Below are 10,501 nucleotides of genomic sequence, written 5' to 3'. Positions count from 1 at the left end.
AATAGATGACTCCGAGGACGTTCCACGGCTTCTTCTCCACCAAGATACAGAAGATGAAGTGCGCGGCATAGAACACTAGCGACGTGTATGCCGCGCAGTGCTACACAGTCTTGCAGTCGGCGACGGTACTCATAGTAGCAGACGACAGACGTTACCTCGAAACCTTCCATTAGGCGCGCGTGGCCCGTGCTATTCAGTTAGATCGTCATTGTTTCTTTTCTAATTCTGTGATCTTGTACTCTGTGCGCTCCTAGGGACAGCACATGGTAGGATATTGTTCTTGTTTTCTTTTTCCTTTTTTTTTTCGAGCGTTATATCGCGCGTGTACCATATTACCCGGCAAGAAAGACGACGGCACGATCTTTTTCTGTGAGTGACCATTCTTTATAGACCAGAACTCCTCCGCTTTGGACACGATTTGACTGTTCCTCTTTTTTTCTCTCTTTTTTTTTTTTTCTTCAGTGAGGCGAGCTGAAGAACGGGCAGTGCATGCTGCAGGCGTGTTCAACACATTCGCACAACACGGACACGTGTCCATCTACACACGTCGTTCGGGGCGTCTATACGGTCACGACTTCGCACGGCGCCGAGTCCATCCGCTCAGCAGACAAAAGAAAAACAAGGAAAAGTCATAAAACCAAAGGTGAGAAATAAAGAAATGGCGTAGGAGAAGGGTGCACATAGGCGCAGCGCGCGGGCTTTCTTGCATCTTGCGCGAAATCTTTCTCAGCGGGCACATCTCGCCTCAACCACGTTTTTCATTTTTTTTTTTTTGCGTCTTATTGTTGTTGGTGCTATTTTCGGGAACAAAATGACGATTCGTGACCTAAACTGCCCGCTCGCGCGTTGGCGCATCCGACCGTGTATAGCTCCACATTCCTTGCCCCCTTCTTTTCAGCGTGCCCAACAGAAGAAGATCATTGGGCCCGCACGTATACGTGTCCGCGTGTCCGATCTACGCCTCCACGACACTGCACGCACGCTCGTTCCTCTGCTGGCGCAGCTCCTGCTTCTACTGTTCGCGATAGCAGACATTCGTTTCATCTCTCCGTTTGATCTCGGCGCAGCTTTTTGAAACTGTATAGCATACGCACCATAATCTGATTATACGTCTAGCTATGTATGCGTCTACATCCTTGTTCAGTGCTCTGTGTCACTCCCCTCGCCTTGCTCTTTCCTTTTTTTATCCTCTTCTCAGTCTGTCCTTCCTAGCGTAGACACAGCCGTGGCGGCTCATGCCATAGGCGGCGCGCAATAGTCGCTTAGCGCTTCTTCGGAGCTCACGCACACGCGCTTCACGGGTGCGGAAAACCTTCCATTTGCCACCCTTGCTCGTGTTCGCATATTCTCTTTGGCGCGCTTCCGCTCTTATCGTGGTAATGATGGCTTCCGCACTACCCGACGCACTGCGCCCCTCACGGTATGGACTCGCGCAGAGATGGGTGGGTAGCGGGGCGATCGAACGAACACAGGGCGTGCGTGAGCTTCTCTGCTCAACTCGGCGCCCTACCGGAGACTGGGGGATCACATACTCACAGAAGCAGGCACAGCCGCGGTCCCCCTCCCTAATCAAGTGAGCCGTTCCAAGGTGCTTATTAGCGTTTTGCGGAGGAAATCGTGCCAACTCACGTGAGCCCGGCGCGTGGTACTGTCACGTTTCTACTGATGCGCGCAGCCGATATTGCGCTGCTGGCGACGTGTACCATTCTACATCCGCGTGAAGATGACCGAATAACCTGCGAACCTTGCCCCTACCCAACCCTCAGACGCACTCTGCTGTCTGGGCGCCACCCAAAAGTTTTTTTGTGTTTTTTTTTTTTCAGCTGCATCCTCTTCTCATCTAACGCTGTTCTGCTTTTCTCGAACGCGCTTTAAAGATCCCTGCTAGATTAAGCCTTCTCCACTATAAAAAGCAATATAGCAGACAAGGAAATGCTGTAAGCCCACAAGTCAAGTACCGGGTTGCATGACTATATATATATATATATATATATATATATATTCCTGCGCTTCATTCCCCCTCTGTTTAGGAGGACTTAGAGTGAAGCCCAAATCAAATACAAAATATCGAGCCGGCTGGCCATCCATCTCTTTACACAGCGGCTATACGCGTTAGTCTCGAACGCGATCACCGGAAGAGGGCGTGAATAAGCACCGTTTCCGAGATGCGGAAAATTGTATTGTCCAGAGCAGGTTCGGGCCAGCGTCTGAACGTCACAAAGTCACGAGCTCTGCTACTTAGACGTGCGAATGTGCGCTGACAGCATTTTAAATTCGACTTTTGTTCTCACTCTCGCGAGCTTACACGGACGCTTGGAAGGGTAACATTATGGCCAGTAGCCAGCCTTAGCGCGATGAGGAGGCCGGTCGCTCAAGTGATGGCCGAGCGAACCCGCGCTCGAGCAGCATCCGTTCGATGGAGAAGACGACAAGGCGTCCGCTGCCGTGCGGACAGAAATAACCGCGCAATGCAGCCCTCGAGGAATTCATGAGGTCATCCGAGTGGTCTGGAGGCCAATAAGAGTGCTTCAGTGAGTTTCCGGGCTCCCCTCCTGTGAAAGGAACTTGCTCCTCACAAACTATCCGAAGAGACTCGCTAGCGTGCTCCTTTAAGAAGCAGAAACGTGAGATCCACAGCCAAGTTGTGTTTTCTCAGAAAGGAACAATCATTCGAGGATGGCATATGCGGCATTGTTTTAGCAACAGCTGAGGGAAACAGCTTTGCTGAGGTCCAGGCAACTCAAACAGTCACCCCAGGGAAGGGAACAGGAAGATCCGCTACAGGCGAATGCCCATCGTCTGGAGCTGTTAACCTCGGTGCGAGGTTAAGGCTACCCCGATATTACGGGTTGTATAGTCAAAGGAGCGAGCTATCGCTTCTAGAAGCTTGCCTCACTCAAAGGCGGTGCAGAAAGCAGGATGTTTGAAGCGAAGACAGCCGAACAGGATTACAGAGCGGAAAGTATATAAAGCAGTAAACGAACGCGAAGCGAGATATTACGGATAGCATCAAAACAGCTCTAATAGCCGCCAATCTGAATAAAATACGGAATCGGGTGGAGAGACTACCTCGCCGGAAAGTTAACCGAAGCCCATCTATACGACTATCCACTCTCCCACTGAATATAGAGATTGCAAGAGCAACGCTCCGTCTGTATCCTGCAGGGAAATGTCCTAAAGTCAAGAAAGTAATGGTGTGGTAGCATTCGTGTGGTGGATATTGACTGCGGTCAACTCAGAAGGCGTTCGCTATATCGGTGTACTAACACCTAAGTATATTGAAAGAGGTGTCCGTCGATGAATAAGCAAAGGTAAAGGCAATGTGGCTATGCGAGGAATACAATCTCGACGTTTTTTTGGCTAATATTTGCCGTTTATCATATTATTGACCCAAGGAGATTTTGCATCTTTATTTACAAAATTTGAACCATAAAGGCTCTTTCGGTGCTCATGCCATCATTAGTCGGCTAAACGAAAATTTGCGCGGGACGACTCCTACCTGCTACAAACCGGACGCCAAGTGCATCAAAACGCATGAACTCCATGGACTCGTCAGGAGCCAAACGACAGTTGGCTGGCGACAGTTCTGGCTCGTCCTCGTCTGGCTCGCGCAACAAATGTCGTCATGCGACCCGTTGCGTAAGGTTTATATCATATGCGGCGAAGTTAAGCCTTTTGCACTATAGGCCACAGTTCAAAAGCTTTACATTAGGCCGGACCGGAAATCCCATCCCGCAAGCCCGGCCAATAGCCTGCAGAACTGTATACATACACATATGCACGAGCGTAACGAATGTCCAGCCACTTGCCCCTGCAAATCCCCTCATTTTCCGCATCAGTCGAGTGTACCCTGAACTTCCGCATAGTATGTAGCTACTCAACAGCACGGTGATGTTATACGGTGAGCCAGTCGGCGTTGCCCCCGGGGTCCAGAGGAGTTCGCGTCCGGTATATAGAGCGATGAATCAAAGTGTTGAGCACGGCTTTTTTGACACACAGACTGCGTGGCGTCTGCGCCTAGACCTCCAGCTCAACATCCGGCTTTACAACCACAGTATCCGTGCCTTAGGACAAAGAGAAAGAAAATGCCAGACAAAACGCGTCCTGTTCGCGTCAAAATGCTCCCGTGTTATCAACGCACCCACACGAGGGCAAGAACGTTGCGTTATTTGCATCTGTTAATTAAGCATATAGTTGTCGCTCGTCAGACAGTGCACCCTCTCTATGACAGTCCTGAAGGGAGGTTGAGGATGTGAAAGAGTAAGCAGAGATATAGCAACAGGGTATATAGAGAAGAACGGGATGTTACAGTGAGAGCATACTCACAGCACCTTCACGACAGTGACGTCGGTACTCTCCTCCATGAGCATTATTTCTCCTTACTGCGCCACATTTCCCTCCTCCGGTTTCTCTCTCTCCCAGCTCTTCCTTCTCCCTCACGGCGCTCTTGGCAACGTGCGCGCTCCGCGACGCCTATACCCTAAGTGCGGAATTAATTAACTGGCTTATGCAAATGGGCCGTCCGGTGCTGCATCGACGGCGGCTGCCGCCTCGGCGTATCGCTGCTCTTTATGTCGCCATGTGCCGGCATGTGTGTGTGCGTGTGTCAGCGCGCGACTGAGCTCTGCGCGGAAGCGTACGCTGCGGGTGCCGCTTAATTATGAGCCTCCCCCGAATGCACGCGCGCGCACACCGACTCTCTGTTGACTCTGCCGGAACCCCGACAAGAGAGAGACGCGCAGGGACTCGGCTCGGCTTCTTCCTTTGATTTCAATCTTTGTACCACTCTTTTTTCCTGTTTTTGTGTGAGTGTTCCTAACTTGTGTGTCGGGTGAGTTATTTAGTTCTCTGTGCTTAATGGTCGCCGCCACGCGGCGAGCTCAGCGTGTTCCTCAAGGGCTGATTTGGGGGCCCTTGGCAACGTGATAAATGCGGTCGAAGCGACGCCACGAGTGCGCCGAAGTTGCGGGGAATCCTGCGAACTTAGTTGCCTCCGGGTGCTCTAAGTGGATGCGTTTCAATTTAGCTGACGTGGACACTGTATTTTTCCTTCTGTCTGCGTGAGTGCGCGCGTGCGTTAGGTTAGGGTAGTTTAAGGGATTTTACGAGACTGAGTAACGTAGTTTCTCATGAGCCACACTGCTTGGTAAATGGGGTGAAAGGAGGAGGGGGGGGGGGATATTTTTTGTTTTTGTATTTTACTTTGCAGGGAGCAGCGTAAAACGCAAACCCATATGTCCACGCGAAACAGGAAAACGCCAAGAATATTCAGAGAAAGCTAGAATCATGCGGTGACGCGTGTCAGATACTGACTGTGTTTTGTTCGTGAAAACATTTTTGAAAAAGACGCAGAAAGGACAGAAAACTCATTTTAATGCCTGTAAGCATTGCCACGATCCCCAGTGTGAGCGCTTGCATACACTACATCGCAGATACCACCGGCTTCAGTCACGCGTTGACTCACGGAGGCAATTGTTTGCTTCATCGGCGACGTGACGACGCGTGACTTCTTCGTGTGCGATCGCTTCAAGGCTCGCCACAGACACGCAGCGATGACGGCTCGACATCCCGGCGGCATCGCTTTTCGACGCCGGTGACGTCAAGTCCCGCTATTCTCTCGCCTCGCTTGGTTTCCAAACACGTGGCATTAAGACGCGTCTTCGCCCCGCAACGACGCTCCGTCACGATACTGCTCGAGCGTTTCGTAGCGCACCGTCAACGCCCGCCAGTGCATGCGTGATACCCCGTAAGCGAAGGCCGCGAGTCATACGGCCAGTGCAGATTCATTTCTATTCTCACTCTCGCAAATTCCGTGGCAGCTACGAGCGTTATTTGAAATGTTGAAGTGTCGCCGACAGGTCAGTGTCATCACTGCCATGTTCATTGTTCGGCATCGAAGTAAGCAAATCAAGTATGGGTGCATGACGCCTTTAACATCAATGAGCCAAGGAAGAGCCGAGAGGAATGTTCTGCGTCGTGAAATAAAAAAATTATAATAATTGGACAGGTAATAAATGGCAATAGATGGGTATCCTGCTTTTATGGTCGTTGCACCGTCAGTATACGTCCTTGAATGGAAGAAATGATACAGATTATACCAACGGCACATCTCTGTTTGAAACCACCATTCTTCGGATAGCTCAAGCAAATTGTGTGCGAAACAAACGCTGTGCACATCAGAATAATGAACACAACAGCACAACTGCATGTAACGCTATCGGTGCGCGACTTAGGCCCTTCCCGACTCCATTCGGCCCAGCGACACCGCCATCAACGCGCTGATCCGCGACGGTTCACGCGACAGTGCGCTAGATTGATACTCGGGTATCCGCCTGGGACAATGCATGCCGCGGGCGATCCCATGCGGCTGTTTTGTGCTTTCCTGAATTTGCACGTATTCCGTTAAGCGTGTCTCGTGTGTGGGTGCGTGGTTTATTCCCAGAAAAGAAAACCTTGCCTGTTGGCGTCTCCATGACAGCGACCTTCAATGCAGCATTATGGTAATATATGGGTTGTTTTAGAGTGTCTCACCGTACTTGCATTCGGATTGTTCTAAGCACGCTTTCTTAACTATTTTCACGAGAAAGGAAGCCGGATGAATGCTTCGATTTGATTGCAAAGATGGGACCAGCGAAGGCAGACGCAGGACAAGATAGAGAATGGTGCCTTCTCTCTCTTTTCCTGCGTCTGTCTTCGCTGGTTCCAAATTTGTAAGCATGAATTGGAATGATTCGATTCGAAACAAACCTTGATGATTCTGCCGGACACTACTGTACCGGTATACGAGATTAACATTTAGAATAAGTGATATGACGAGCGTATGTGAGTGCGTCTAAGTATATGGCTAACCGTTTTCAAATTACCCTCCCCCACTTTCTCTGAAGCTAAGCTAGAATGAGCACTACGGAGGCTTTAAAACGTATACAAGCATGTGTGCATGCATGCGCTATCGCGGCTTCTAGGTTTCTTGTCGGGGAACGCTAGAAAGGCAGACTACGGTGGACATCTTCGCGCTGATTTAGAAATTAGGAAAGAACCGCCAATAACCGCAAACATGGGATCCGAACCAGGCCCATTGAATCGTTGCTCCTACAGAGCCCGTATAGCGCTGATAATATAACACAGTGTTCACGTACAAAAAGACCTAACGCTTTTGCCATTTCGCCCTTAACCAAGACATCCCTTAACATACCTATGATCCTTCCTCATATTCACCAAACTGCCCCGTCGACTACGGTCCACCGAGTTCCTGAAAGCCAGTAAAGAACGCCTCGTCGGCCTTGGTCTTTTCCTGCCTCAAGGAATTCTTGTAGACGGCCGAGCTGCCTGCAACGTGGCTTACGACTTCGCAAAAATGGCTCAGACAATAAGTGAAGCGTGTACTATAGCATGGGCCTCACGCACTGCCGTACGCCTTCGAACAGCCGTGACGCGCTCTCACGAGCGCATGCCCGCCGTCCAGCCCAGCCAGACCGACCTTCACACGGTTGCACTTTCATCTCCGCCCCCGCTCAGCAGGGAAACGCAACGCGGCCTCGGCGTCGCCGCGTTCATCGCGAAGCCTTTCAGTTGCCAGCTTCCTATCGGCCCGCACAATTAAATGGACCTGTCGAGTACGGCCCAAACGCCGACGCCTGTCGACGCAAGCAGCGAAGCCTATCCCGTTCCATTGTATGCGCGGCTTTCCGGCTAAGCGGCTGAGCCGTGATTGTGCGATGCATGGGGAGTTCTATAGAGCTTCGCAGTGGAGCTTGTCTTTCGCCCTGTTCGCGCAGGCAGTTTCGGCTAAGCAGAACACACCCAGGCATGGGAGACGTACGGACACGCAACCCAATCCGATTCCAACTGAGAGCGCGGAGGTGGTTATAACGCGCCAGAACTATGACCCTAATCTTTCCCTCTCTCCGAGTGGCCGTCGTGCTCTCTGCCGAGATGGCGGCTTAACCGTATGATGGATGCGGGGATGTGCGTAGTTATTAACCTCTGCGCTGAGATATGGTTGGGAAATGTCGGCGGGCGTCACATTGATTAGAGGATTTGCAGCAGCGTCAGGCGTTGCACATAGTCTCGGACTGGTCAAGAGCTTGTTGGCCCTCACTCTCGCTGAGTAGGAACGATTAATGAAGCCTTTTTCTTTTTTTTCGTGTGATCAGAATCTACTTGTTGCGGCTGGCTTTCATCGCCGGTTCTGGTGGAAAAAAAAAAAAAATGATAGTTGCGAACTCGAGAAAGAAGTTTGATGGTGGTTTGAGTGTAAGAGCGAAAAAAAGAAAACTGAGGGAAGGAGAATTAAGGGAGAAAGTAGTATGTCGTCACACCATCTTGTTAAATTCAAAGTGTTCGAGAAAGTTGCACCCCGAGGAATGCATTATAGAGCTAACGCGGCCTTAATCCGTTGCAGAGATTGGTCATTGAATTTCATTTGGCTTTAGAGATTGGATTGAACTTCGTGTGCTCGTTGACTTAGCAAGGTTAATTGGACGTGGTTAATTTGAGAAATATGGGAGAGGCCTTCGCCCTGCAGTGGGTATAGTCAGGCTGATGATGATGATAATGATGATGATGATGATGATGATGATGATGATGATGATGATGATGATGATGATGACTTAGCAAGGCTAGCAAGACGGCGAGACGAAACTGAACCTTTAGTTTCCGCCGAAGTATATTCCCGAGTCCAGACCGTCCGGTAAACAGACTGTATTGATCTACTATGCGCAGAAGGAAGGAATCACATTCAGCTGTTATGCGTATCTTTGTTTTCACCTACAACTGGGGCCGTAACTCACAAGCAGGGATACTGAAACACGCAAGCGAATTCTGGACGGCGGAGAAGCCTCGCGCGCCAAGCACTGTCTCCGGTGCTGGCGAGCAGCGGAGGCCGTCCCCAATACAAAAGGAGCGGATCAGCACCGACCGCCCGGCTAGAAGACATGGAGGAGGAAAGGGGGGGAGGGGGGGGGGGTAGAGCAGGAATGTTCACGAACACAGCGGTGGCGGCGCGGGCACCCTCGGACCAGCCCCGGACCGGGCTTGCATCCCTGCATGCCCTCATGCCCTTAGCTTCGCCTCATAACACCCCGCTCCCCCGTTGGCTCCCCAGCACATCACTTCTTCACAGCCGCTTTATTTACGGCTGCTTCCCGGTTGTGTTTCTCTACGTGCTCCTAATTTCTCTTCGTTGTATGTGCCTAAGGTGCGTAGTTTGTGTATACATGCGCGACGGCTTCTTTCACTTCGGCGATTTCGGGCGGACGCGGGGGAAAGCGAGCTGCGAGGCGAGTGGAGAAGAAAAAGAGGGGAGGGGGTGAAAGTTGATGGTGACCGGGGTAAATTATACGCCTGTGGTCGTGTAGCTGTCTTGCGCGCGCGCCGCCACCACGAGGAATTTTGCGATGTTCGGCACGAAGTCCGGTGCCGCCGTCGAAACTCGTGAGCAACACTGAAGCCGCGCTGCTGCTGCTTCAAGCACGCCCCCTTCAGCGCATCTATGGCACGCCGGCTCTGCATTAGAGGCGGGGGAAACGGAGGGGAGTCGGGAGGGGGTTGTTTTCTTACGTTCGCTTTCCTTCTTCAAGAAGCACACTCTCCCCCTTTCTTTATATAGATCATTTATTGCGTGTTGCTGTATCACCTCCTCTATTGAAGCGCGAAACATTCCCCAACTCAATTATTGTATTTTATTTTTTAAGCCGAGATCCCGTTGCGAACTGCGGCTTCTGCTTCCATTGTTGCCCGTCCACAAGAGAAGGTAGGGGGCGTGGGCAGGGATATTCGCTTACCTCCATGTTTTCTCCCGGAGAACGCACATTGTCTTTCTTGTTTCTTTTATTTTCTCTTCGATCGTCAGCGCTTCCTTTTTTTTTTTTTTTTTTTTCTTTTTCAAGGGTGATGAACGCGGACGCTGCCGAGGTCAAGAATGAGAAATAGAAAGAATAGAAAAGAAGAGATTGACTGCGCTGCGGCGTATTTGGGCGGTGTTTTTCTTTTCCTTTCTTTTTCCCGGTCAGTTGCCCCGGCTCAGCACGGGCGTCCGTCCGTCCCTCGGTAGTGCGGTAGGAACGAAAGGAAAAGAAACCCTTGGAAGGCGGTGCACGCGCAATTGTTTTCGATGCCGCCCTTGTGCGTTGGCGGCCCCCCTCTACCCAGATTGTAGTTATTGTTATTCTTTTCGCTTCCTTGGTTTTGACCGGTCCGAGTCTGCCCACCGACGCGGAGCTGGTAACTTCGTGTATGACGGTAATTCGCCGGTAGTCGCGCAGCCTTTGCTCGCACCCAGCAGGATATATACGCCACTCGAATGCATACTCGGCCGCTGTTGAGCCATGAAACTGCATGTGCTCGCGTGTACTGGGCGCTAGTGCGTGAGGCGAATGCTATCGGAGTGGCGTTTGTGGCGGCCACGGCTGGTAGTAAACAGTGTTTATTGATAATACGTTGCCTCAGAAGTTCCTGGACGTAGTAAACGGCTGGGAAACACGAGATGAATGTTCGCTGTTGA

The 10,501-nt window shown here is 51.1% G+C and overlaps 1 protein-coding gene across 1 annotated transcript in view; it reads left to right on the top strand.

The window, feature by feature from the left end:
• Positions 1 to 326: 326 nt before the first annotated feature.
• The window catches only part of LOC146207370 (plexin-B-like), a 207,152-nt gene continuing 196,977 nt past the window's right edge, over positions 327 to 10,501 (top strand). Inside the window, exons 1-2 of the mRNA XM_084586984.1 lie at positions 327 to 369; positions 463 to 643. The gene's annotated coding sequence lies outside the window, so the exon portion shown is untranslated. The remainder of the gene's footprint in view (positions 370 to 462; positions 644 to 10,501) is intronic.

This window comes from Amblyomma maculatum, chromosome 1, assembly GCF_055883805.1.
Source record: "Amblyomma maculatum isolate TAMU_Amacu chromosome 1, ASM5588380v1, whole genome shotgun sequence".
NCBI classification, from domain to species: domain Eukaryota; kingdom Metazoa; phylum Arthropoda; class Arachnida; order Ixodida; family Ixodidae; genus Amblyomma; species Amblyomma maculatum.
The sequence above is the reverse complement of the archived record's forward strand: the minus strand, read 5'-3'. Positions and strand labels throughout refer to the sequence as shown.